Here is a 12,508-nt window from a genome sequence, read left to right on the forward strand (position 1 = left end):
TATATATATATATATATATATATATATATATATATATATATATATATATATATATATATATATATATATATATATATATACATATTTGACACTACACAGAGATATACTATATATGTGGGAGAGAGATAGTGATAGATATATGCATATGTCTGCATGTAAAGACATATTTATACATAACAGGTCATTTTGATGCAGGGGCAATGGAATTGCGCTCATTTTAACTAAGTGTCTAGGCTTGCCAAGTGGGACTGTCAGTACTTATAAAGTGACTCCAGGCCACACCTACCTGTACTCCAGTCCAGGATTGTGTGTGTTACAGGCACTGACATCTGTTCCTGTTTCAGCAGGGCTGCACTTCACTCAAAAAGTCTACACCATTCCCTTGCTGTCTGCTGCACTTAATATGTGACTGAGTTTTTTAATCTTACCCACACACAGACTGACAGTCTGTAAAAACACCAACATAATAATACCTTACATGCAAAAGATGTGGATACTTCCAGATTTGAACCATCAGCACAATCACCTGTGCAAACTTCCCTAGTCCATTGAGCCACACATGCTGCCAGACAGAAAGGAGTCATTCATCACACAGTCAACAGCATAAATATGTACATTGTTATTCCAGCTTTACGTGTGACATACAATGTGTGATCAAGTTCTATGTTATAGCTGTGAGATTGCCTGGTCTGCTGATATACCATTGCTGACTTACTTTTACAGCAGTTCTATGGGAACACTGCTGTGTTGGGGATGGGGGAACAATGGCACATGATATGCTGGGATAGACAGTAGTCCAAATATGTGACCCCACTGTTTAACATCTCCCTTGACTGATGTAGTGAATATTCCAACCATGAGGCCTACTGATTATTAAGGAACACATACTATTGGATTGGGTATCTGTAGTCCCATTTGGATGTTACTTCTGTCTACATAGCCCACTATATTTCCTTGCATACATGTAATACAATATTATAGTAATCCTTACAAGTAATATGTAGGTTAGGGACTTACCTTGTGAATGCAGCAGTTGACAGAACTGCAGTTCAGGGCTGACTCTGTGTGATGCAAGCTGTACATAGCCAATACGTGAATAGGTGCAGGTTGTGTGTGTTGCCTGGCATCAACAATTTTACTATATGTATGCGAGTAGGAGTAAGGTGTCAGTCCTTAGTGCCCTACATTGTCAGTGAATGTGCTATGCGTTGTCTCTTAGCCAAACCATGGCACTCCTTCATCTGCCTATAGGGACATCATCAGGGGGTTCCTTCCCTGTGTCCTCCTGTGACTGTGGCTGTGGTGATCTAGGCAGTGGTGGGGGGTTGTGTTGCCCTTCCTTTAGCTGATCCTGCTGAAGCTGTTGCCACAGGATCATATTGTCTAGCATTGCACATACTGTGAACATGTGACTGGAGAGTACTGCAGGGCTCCACCAGATATATATAGGCACTGAAAATGTGACTTCAGAACCCAAACACACACTCTGTTCCTAGTTTGAGTGTGTGCCTCATTATGGTGTTCTTCCATGGGTGTATGCGCATTTCTGATAGGTATCATCATCCACGGTTCCAGTGTGTAGCCATCATCCCCCAGTAAATGGCCACGTGGGATGCCCCCATAGCAAACATCTGGTACAGCTGTAATGCATGCCAAATATGGGAGTTTTGATAACTGCCAGGGCTGCCTGCACACACATTCATGATAATCCCCTGGGCATTGCACATGACCTAGCAGTTGATGGAGTGGTACCCCTTGTAATTGATGTAAATTCTACCCTCCACACTGGCTGGTGACTTGATGTTTACATGAGTGCAATCTATAGCACTCAGTATCTCAGGGTAGTGTGCTACATAGTAGAAGTATTGCATAGTGCTGGCCCTCACCTCAGGGGTGAGATGAAAAGATATGTGCTCACTGGCATATGGTAGCATGGCATCCAGGAACTGGTGGAGTTTCCTGGATGCTGATGCGTGTGAGACCCCATCATGTTCCCAGTTGGTCTTTGAAAAGTACCTGTAGCTAGCATTCTAAGGGCTACACATACCTTTGTTTTCACTGGGATGGGTTCCCCTCTGTTGGCTCTGGGTCTGTTTTGAGAGCAGCAGAACTCAGTGAGTTCTTGTAGTATGTCCCTGTCCACCTACAATCTCCAGCTCATGTAGCTTCTGGAAGGTTACCTTGGGCATGAACACTCGTCTCCTTCTCTGTCTAGGCCTATTGTCAGTAGCAGGAGCAGCACTGACTTTGGCATCTAGCACATACAGATGTAGCAGATCTGCAGCAGCCCTAGCATTCACTCAGTTAAAATCCCCAAGTCTGTATTCCAATGTGAAGAGTATGGGGGAAAAAATCAGATTGTAGGGTGTATGCATACTTTATAGTGCTCTGCTGTAGGTGTACTCTGTGTGATTGGCTACCTCTGATGCATTCCACCTGCCTGGTATATCATTAACATCATGTAATGGCTCTAATTTAAGTTAAGCAGGAGTCAAAACTAATTAATATGTCATTGGCTTTTAGATACACTCAGCACTGTGGCATGGCACGCAAACGCATGACCCGTAGGTAAACAGAGCTTAGCACTTAGTATTCACCCCATCTCCCAGATTTCCACACTCAGCATAGCGGAGCACCATCCAAACATGAGGAAACATGCTCCCCTTAGCTAAACAAAGCTGAGAAGTGAGTGCACACACCCCCCCTGAAAGGGCACTCTAATCACGGTGGAGCACCACTCAAACAGGCACAGCTAAGCTGAAATAAGCTTAGAAGCCATTGGACACACTCTTCCCTGATGTCAGCTACCTCCTGTGTAAACACCAACATGGTTCTCTGCCTACATGAAGGGGATATTTATTTATTTATTTACATTTGTTGACGGGGAGAGTCTGACTGGATTAATGTTCATTTTCAGTGGAGGCCTGGGGAGAAAAGCTCCAGCATACCATTAATCATACAAATAAAAGATACAGTTAGTCAAGCAAACAAAGATACACTACTTATAAGACATATTACTTGTCATATACAACAGAGTAGAAAAAATATTAGTTTGTAGCTTTAGTCATAACTGAATTTGTAGAGGACATGTTTTCCAAATGACACTGTTTATTTATAATAAGACTGGAGGAAGTGGACAAATATATGCAGACACAATTACCCATTTATGCTATTCAGTAACTCCATCTCATTTGCATAGGGATGCGTGCTCACAGCCTGGAAGCTACATGCTTCCTAGCCCTACCATGTAAGCAACAGTACCAATGCACCATTATAGATACTCCAAACAAGGGCCTGTAATACATTTCTGTCACATAACATTAATTCTGTTTTTTTGCAATATTTTTTTTTTTTTTAATAAGGCATGTTTGCTCACTGCAGCATGCCTCGCAAACATGCCCAGGTTATTAAAAAAATTATTTAACTCATTTCCTTTCATTTTTCAGAGACACAAGAAGATAGTTTCACTCATTACTGTATGTGGTATGTCATTTCTGTCAATATAATTCCAGTTTTACAGCCCCTTTTGTTTGTCTACACTCCTGTACACGGAAGTTTTCCATGTCCACTATGGACACTGACATGGGGTCTGAAGAGCTGCCTATCGGCTTGGTGGAACACTCTTCCTGCCTCATTTGCATGAGATTCACCTGCTTATGAGGTGATTTGCATGTCATGGAACTTACTGTGTTGGCTAGTGCGTGTGTGATGCTCAGTAGTGTTTACTGAATTTAAAACCTGTTTACTTTCATGTAAGCAGAGTGGTGTGATGCCTACATGGTAAATAAAACCATGTAGGCTTTATTAAATTCCCCCCATAGACATTTGTGAAGTCATGCAGACCTGGTTCAAGGCTATGGAGAGCACTCCAGCCATATCAGGCTACACCTCCTTCCACACATTCAGACTACAAACTGAAGGCATGAAAACTAAAGGAGGTGGTGTATTAATATTCATTAAAGATAAATACACCTCCAGATTGGTTAGAGAGCATGATTCCCTGGAGTTACTTCAGATGCAATTAGCTGTTGGTAGGACACCTATTCAAGTCATCGCTAGCTATAGGATCCCCTCCATGAATCAGGACACCTACTCTTCCTATTTGGATCTACTCAAGATACATTCGAACACCATGATTTTGGGCGACTTTAACTACCCTTCCATTGACTGGGGAAATTACTCATGCAGAATCTTAATTGCCCAAAGGTTCCTCAATTTCATTAACTCCAATGCCCTGGATCGGCTAGTTAAAACCCCACACAAGGGGTGCCAATATCCTGGATCTGGTGCTTACTAATATGGGGAACCACTGTAGCACCCCCATTGTGAGGTCTTCCCTGGTGCGATCTGAAAAAAATCAGTCTCATTCAAAGTTACTATTACATCTGACCCACACCCATAGCACAAACTAAAATAAAAAATGTCTCCAAAGCAGATTATAACTTCTTACGGCATGGTCTAAATATCTTCACTGCACCTCTTCCCCTCAGATGGAACTGGCAACTATGCCGAGTTCTACACAAATGCTTTATACAAACACCTGAACAACTGCATTGACTCAGCCATTCCTGATAGGACCAAAACAAGCTCCTCAATGAAGAGCAATCCTGGTGGACGACTGTCATTAACAGGCTTTACAATAAGAGGAAGAAATTACTGTCTAAGAGTAAGAGGAAGAGAGCTCCAAACTGGAAACACTCCCTCCTCAGCTTAAACAAACAAATAAGACTACTTGTGAAGTCCTCCAAACCTAACTTCAAATCCAAATTAACTTCCTCAACTAAGGACAACCATAAGGCGCTCTTTAGTTACATCCATAACCTAAAAGGAAAGGCTCAAATTTGTGCTGCACTTGTAGTTAATGACATCACATATGCCAAGCCTGTGGACATTGCTAACCTGTTAGCCAACAGGTTCTGTGAAAACTTCACACCTCTTTCCCCGCCACACTTACCCCAAGGCATCCCTACCTCCTATCCTCCACCCCGTATCTCTAAAGAGCAGGTCATGAATGCCCTCTCTAAGGTCAAAAACACAGCATCCTTTGGGCCTGATAACATCTTAGGCTGTGTCCTAATAAGAATTAACAACACCACTGTGCACTCTTTTCAATCACAGAGTAAACACTGGTTTCATCCCAGCTGAATGGAAAAAGGCCACCGTTATCCCCATGTACAAAGGTGGTACTTCCACTGACCACGGGAACTATAGACCTATTAGCCTAACTAGCCTTATCTGCAAGACCATGAAGACAATAATCATGGACTTTATCAACAAAGATATAGGTAACCTCCAAACACTTGACTCTACTCAATTTGGATTTGAAAAAAAGGAGATCATGACTGTTAAACCTGGTGGAATTCTTTGAGACAGTCACCAAGGCCCTTGATGAGAAGAAATCTATGCATGCAGCCTACGTAGACTTAACCATGGCTTTTGATAATAGCTCCCACTCAGGAATAATTGACAAACTCACCCTGCTCTTTCTGTCCTAACTTACAGTTTTGGAGTGATTGACTGCCCCTGAAAGGTGTTGGATAGATTAGACAAAAAAAATAACAAGTATGCTTCTTGCTCATCAGATGATTTATAAAACTCATTGCATACCAAGATTATATATACCCTGTTCCGAAGCAGGTATGCACCTCCTCAAAATCGATTACATGTATAGATCTGCAACTGTGGGACTCCATACATATATTCTGACCTCACAAGTCCCAAACATACTGAGAGTTTTGAAACATGAGGAGAATAAATCTAAGATGACTTCCCTGCTCGGTCTAGCAGAAGCATTTTGTTGTCACGTAGAAATGGAAACCAAATCAGAAGTAGATAAAAATCAGGCAGCAACTGAACGTGCCAAAAAACAAAAGAAAGAATATAAGGTGAAGGATCAGATCAGAAGGCAAGAAATGTGGAAAATTAATAAATATACGTGCAAGTATAGAAAACTCCTGGAACAACCTCATGCTGATCATGACTGAATGCAGGAATGGTTAAGGAGAGATGAATTCAAACAAAAAGATGAAAGGTTAATACTGGTGGCCCAAGATAGGGGACTACATACATGTTGGTTTAAAAAGTCCATTGAACATGTGGGAGAAACAGACAAATGTAGATTTTGTAAAACAGAATTGGAAACAGTTGCACATGTTGATAGAGGACAGGGGTACATGGATGGTAGGATGGACATCAAAAAGTTACTAGTGTAGGAAGAAAGTTGATAACTGAGGCTCAGTGCAAAGAAATACAAAGATTTGGCAGTTTAGAAATAGTAAACAAGGAGACAGTTACACCGCATGTTGCTAAACTGTAGAATATATAATGCATAGCCCCCAGAAAAGATGGTATCCCTCAGAAATTCTTAATTGTGCCAGTGGTACCATAATCTCAGAGCTGCATGCAATACTTTGCCACTGCTGGAGAGAAGGCAGTGTACCTCAAGATATGAGGGATGCCTAACATAGTTACTATCTATAAGAATAAGGGTGACAAAAGTGATTGCAACAACTAACACATCATCTCCCTTCTCAGTATCGTGGGGAAGCTGTTTGCATCTCTTGTCCTGAAGGGGCTCCATGTTCTTGCAGAGAGAGTTTAACCCGTCTCAATGTGGGATTAGTGCTGAATACTCTACTATAGACTTGGTTTTCTCAGTTAAGCAACTACAAGAAAAATGTAGGAAGCAGAATAAATCTCTGTATATTACTTTCATTGATCTGACAAAGACATTCAACTTTATCAGTAGGAAAGGTCTGTTTGTGATTCTGGCAAAGATCAGCTGCCCTCCAGCACTGTTTATCATTATCATGGTCTTCCTCAAACGCATAAAGGGGACCATCATATATGACGGATCCACATCCAAACCTTTCACAATTCTCAGTGGAGTGAAGCAGGGATGTGTATTGTCTCCAGTATTGTTTAGTATCTTCTTTTCAGTTCTGTTGAAACTTGCTTTCAGAACTGCTACAGAGGGTATCTTTCTCCAAATCAGAATGTATGGCAACCTCTTCAAACTGTTGAGCCTTAGCTCGATCACCAGGGAGTTCCTGTTTGTTGATGATGCAGCTATTGCTGCTCACACTCAGCAGGAAGTTCAATCACTCATGACTTGTTTTGCAAATGCATGTATGGAATTTGGCGTCACAATCAGTTTAAGTAAGACCCAGGTGATGGGCCAAAATGTGGGCTATGAGTGATCAATCAGAGTGAGTGACTATGAGCTGGAGGTCATCCATGAGTTCGTGTAATAGGTTCTACAATCTCTAACAACTTGTAACTCAATAGCAAGATCAGCATGCACACTGGAAACACTACCACAACATTTTTCAGGCTGACAGAGAGAGAGTATGGAATAATAATAAGCTCACTGTGCACACCAAGGTGCGGGTTTACATGGCCTGTTTGAGCACATTACTGCATGCCAGTGAAACATGGACTTTGCTCTCAAAACAGGAGCAACAGCTCAATGTATACCATATGCACTGCCTCAGGCACATACTTGGTATCTCATGGCAGGACAAGATCCCCAACAGCACAGTGTTTGAGAGAATGGGCACCACCTCTATGTTTACACTCCTGAAACAGAGGAGCATGCACTTGTTGGGTCATGTCTCATGCATAATGGATGGCCAAATACCAAAAGACCTCTTTTTTGAAGGACTGGAGTCTGGAAAGAGGTGGAAAGGGCATCCCAAATTGCATTACAAGAATATATGCAAGCATGAGATCAGTGCTCTCTCCATCAGTGTGAACATGAGGAACTGTCTCACATCAGCCAAATATGCCTGGAAACAAGAAGTGTAGAAGCCCTCACTGTGTACAAAACAACCTTGGCCAGGAAAGCACAGGAAAGAGAGCCCTCAGGAAAATCCATGCCAGTGACACCAGATCAACATCTGCTTACTGCTGCTCAGAATGCATAAATGACTGCCACTCCTGGATTGGATTGCACAGCCACAGAAACTGCTCCTCGAATCAGTACAACAGGGGTGCAAACCCATGATCCTTTGGGATCAAAGGATGCCTACTACATTTAGACGATAAGCAGAAACTGGGATGCTATGTACAATTGGCCACGAGTGAGAGTGCATCTGTCATAACTGAGTGGGGGTATCCAAAGGAGTAAGGGAAGCTGGTACCATCATACATGAAATCACTAAGGAAGCACAGGCAGTAGTGGTGATAGTTCTAAGCATTTCAGTCTAAAATGGAAAGACAATTCACACTGCACAAGTGGATACAAACAAAACTTATCCGGTTGCTGAGGGGGTGGATAGAAGGTGAAAAGTGACAGGCAGAAACATCTGCACGTTTAATCTTTAATAAGGAGGAAATAGAGGGAGCATGATTTATATTTACACACTGCTAGTGAGGGATTGCCGGGGGTGCATCCTGAAAAAGAAGAAGCTGAAAGAGAGAAGAGGGCTTAATGTGTAAAGAGAGGTGTTCAACTTTGTCTGAGAGTGAGGAAATATATCCTTACATGTATAGTAAATGGAATACATTCAGAATCACGAGCAAAAGTAAACAACCTCAACAACTCAAAGATAGACCACATAAGGTCAAAACACAGAATCCAGAACAACCTACAAATAAGTGCTACATCTGCCACATGAGGGGCTGCACCCCACTCCCCCTGCTACTTACAGTGGATATAAAAAGTGCACAGACTTCTGTTATAATGCAAGGTTTTTGTGAAATAAAAAATGAGACCACAATAAATCATTTCAAAACTTTTCCCACCTTTAATGTGACCTATAACCTGTACAATTCAGTTGAAAACAAATAAATCTGTCAGGAAAAAATACAAAAAATAAAAAAACGTACAATAAGCTGGTTGCATAAGTGTGCACACCCTTAAACTAATACTTTGTTGAAGCACCTTTTGATTTAATTACAGCAATCAGTCTTCTTGGGTAGGAGTCTATCAGCATGGCACATGTTGACTTGACAATCTTTGCCCACTCTTCCTTGCAAAAGCACTCCAAATGTGTCAGATTGCGAGGGCATCTCTTGTGCACAGCCCTCTTCAGGTCACCCCCACAGATTTTCTATTGGATTTTGGTCTGAGCTCTGCCTGGGCCATTCCAAAATTTTAATTTTCTTTTGGTGAAGCCATTCTTTTGTTTATTTGGATGTATGCTTGAGGTGATTGTCATGTTGAAAGGTGAAATTCCTCTTCATCTTCAGCTTTCTAGCAGACTGCTGAAGGTTTTGGGTCAAAAGTGACTGGTATTTGGAACTGTTCATAATTCCCTCCACCTTGACTAAAGCCCCAGTTCCAGGGAAGAACAGCAACCTCAAAGCATGATACTGCCACCACCATGCTTCACCAAGGGGATGGTGTTCTTGTGGTGATGAGAAGTGTTGTTTTTGAGCCAAAGGTACCTTTTGGAACTGTGGCCAAAACGTTCAACCTTGGTCTCATCAGATCATAACACATCTTCCCACATACTTTTGGGAGATGTGATGCATTGTTTTGCAAATTTTAGCTGGGCCTGGATGTTTTTCTGTGTAAGAAAAGGCTTCCGTCTTGCAACACTACCCCATAGTCCAGACATATGGAGAATACAAGAGATTGTTGTCACATGTAGTACACAACCAGTACTTGCTAGAAATTACTGCAGCTCCTTCAGTGTTGCTGTAGGTCTGTTGGCAGCCTCCTTGACCAGTTTTCATCTTAACTTTTCATCAATTTTGGAGGTATGTCCAGTTCTTTGCAACATCACTGTTGTCCCATATTTTCTCCACTTTTTGATGACCGTCTTCACTGTATTCCATGGTATATCCAATGCTGTGGAATTTTTTTTGCACCCTTCTCCTGACTGATACCTTTCAACAGAGATCCCTTTGATGCCTTGTAAGCTCTCTGCATACCATGGCCTTTGCTGTAGCAGGCAACTGAGTAAATGTCAGGAAAATCCTACTAGGACAGCTGAACTTTGTTTGGGGATAATCAGAGTCTCTTTAATTGATGGCAGGTGTGTTCCCAAGAAGACACCAGAAAGGCTCATCCAGACTCTGCTACACTTTGCTGTGAAGGAAAGGTTAGTTTGCTTATATTTTTTGTATTACTGTATTGTCTTTCTATATTTTGAATACTGTAGTTTGTTTTCTTTACCTTGTGTTTTGCTTGCATTCTGTTTTAACAGCATATTAAAACTTCAAAAGAGACCACAGCTCTCTCTGTTCTGAGTCAGGCAGAATTTTTCCCGCCCTCCCACCCATTTAAGTTGTCTTGTTAAATACCACTGTCTTTCTAGTTGCCCGCCTCTTATGTTAATCTGACCATATATCTCATTTCTCTCTACTTTCACTGGCTTATGTGAGTAATCACAAAATCATCATTTTGAAATCCCACCCCTTCAATTATTTAAATTTATTGGCCATCCTACAGTATTTCATAGTACCAAATTACAAAAGTGACCACCCCTTTCAATCCATCTTGATGTTTTAAAAATAGTAACTCTCCACTAAACCTTAACTTTTTAAATAGGCAAAACTCAAGTTACCTACTTTCACATCTAACTTCTCTAGTGCACACTGCAGAGTGCATTCTTTTCAATCTTACCTTTAAGCATCCCTGTGACTAGCACTTTCTCTAATACCTGCTGGAAAGCACTAGGAAGCCTTAAACTCATACAAACACTGAACTCTCCTTGTTAATAAGGAGAAATTAATAGTAGGCACTAAACAGCCTATAATTGCAAAGTACCTTGCTAAGGAAACAGCTCCTGCACTTTACAAAGAAGAAAAAAAAAGCCCCAAACCAGGCATGTCCAAGGGTCAGCTTCCGGTGATTTCTCCTGTCCACCTGGTGAATCTGGGCATACTGGGGCAATGCAGCAATTGCCTCATGTACACAGACAACCCTCTCCTCCTACCACCCAACACTACAACCTGTGAGAGATGCACTTACATAGCCAAAATGGAAGCAAAGCTCTCTCCACCCAAGATTGTGCTAAACAGTCAAGAGGAGAAGGTTAACACCCACACTACACCTCAAGCAACACATAGCCCTTCTAAACCCGCACCACCAACACCCACATATAGCAACACTAAATCCACATATGCAGAGGCCCTTAACTGTAACCTGCCCAAGCAACAAAGACCTCTGAAGCTGAAACGCAAACAAACACCAATCACAACCAATGCGTCACATAGTTCACAACACCAGTGTGCCACCCAGCAACAGCCCTTAAGGCAAGACAATGTACCTAACACTTTAGTCATAGGTGACTCTATAGTCCGGCACACTGATGTCCCTCTCACCAGGTTGAATAAGGAGAAAATTACAGTCAGCTGCCTGTCGGGTGCCAGGATCCGCCACATAACGCATGCACTCAAGTCACTCCACAAAAGTACAAATATGACTCTGTCATTGTCCATGTTGGAGTGAATGACTTGAGACGTACCTCCCTGGACTACATGAAAAGAGACATGGAAGAGCTCTCGGATCATGTGGCCCAGGCAGGTATGACCCTAGCCCTGAGTAGCATCCTGCCTTCACCCAGAATGATACCACAATATAAGGATAAAATGATTGACTTCAACAATTGGCTAAGCTTATGGTGTCATTCAAAGGGGATTCAGTATCTGTCTGCCTGGGATGACATGATTGACAGACCACGATGCTTTGCCAGAGATGGTCTGCACCTGTCGCCCTGGGATTCAGGTTACTGGCTAAGGCTCTTGCCACCCCTATAGTGCCTTTTTAGGCAAACTTCAAAGGACAAAACCACCACCGTAACAGGTACAAGCATGCAAAATCTGAAGGTAATGCTACTCAATGCTAGAAGTCTAAACCTCAAAATGCACTCTCTCGAGGCACTCCTAAAAATGGAGAACATCGATATCTGTGCAGTAACTGAGACCTGGTTCAAGGCTCCAGAGAGCACCCCTGCAATACCAGGCTACAACTCTTACCACACTTTTCGGCCACCAAACCAGGACTGAAACACTAAAGGTGGAGGAGTGTCAATATTCACCAAGGATATTCACACCACCAGGCTAGTTGGCCAACACAATGTGTCTGAAATTCTCCAAGTGCAACTAACACTAGGTAAGACTGCAATCCAAATTGTAGCTTGCTACAGATCCCCCACCATACCCCAAGATTCTCACTACACCTTTTAAACATACTGGAAAATATTAAGATAGAACCAAACACCCTAATACTGGGTGATTTTAACTACCCTGCCATTAACTGGGAAAACTACTCATGTCCCAACACCTTTGCGCAACGGTTCTTGGAATTCATAAATTCCAACGCCCTGGATCAACTAATCCATAGTCCCACCAGGGCTCCAATATCCTAGACCTGGTCATTACCAACATGGCAAATCAATGCTCCATACCTATGGTCACCCCTCGTTAGTCAGGTTTGACCATAAGCTAATCACCCTTAACATCCACATCCCACCCCACCCCCAGTAAAGAAACCACCATAAAAACTTCTCCAAAGCCAACTTCATGCTACTCAAGTCAGAAGTGACAAACTTCATGA

Source organism: Protopterus annectens, chromosome 9.part0 (assembly GCF_019279795.1).
Source record: "Protopterus annectens isolate FY-2018-M chromosome 9.part0, PAN1.0, whole genome shotgun sequence".
Taxonomy (NCBI): domain Eukaryota; kingdom Metazoa; phylum Chordata; order Ceratodontiformes; family Protopteridae; genus Protopterus; species Protopterus annectens.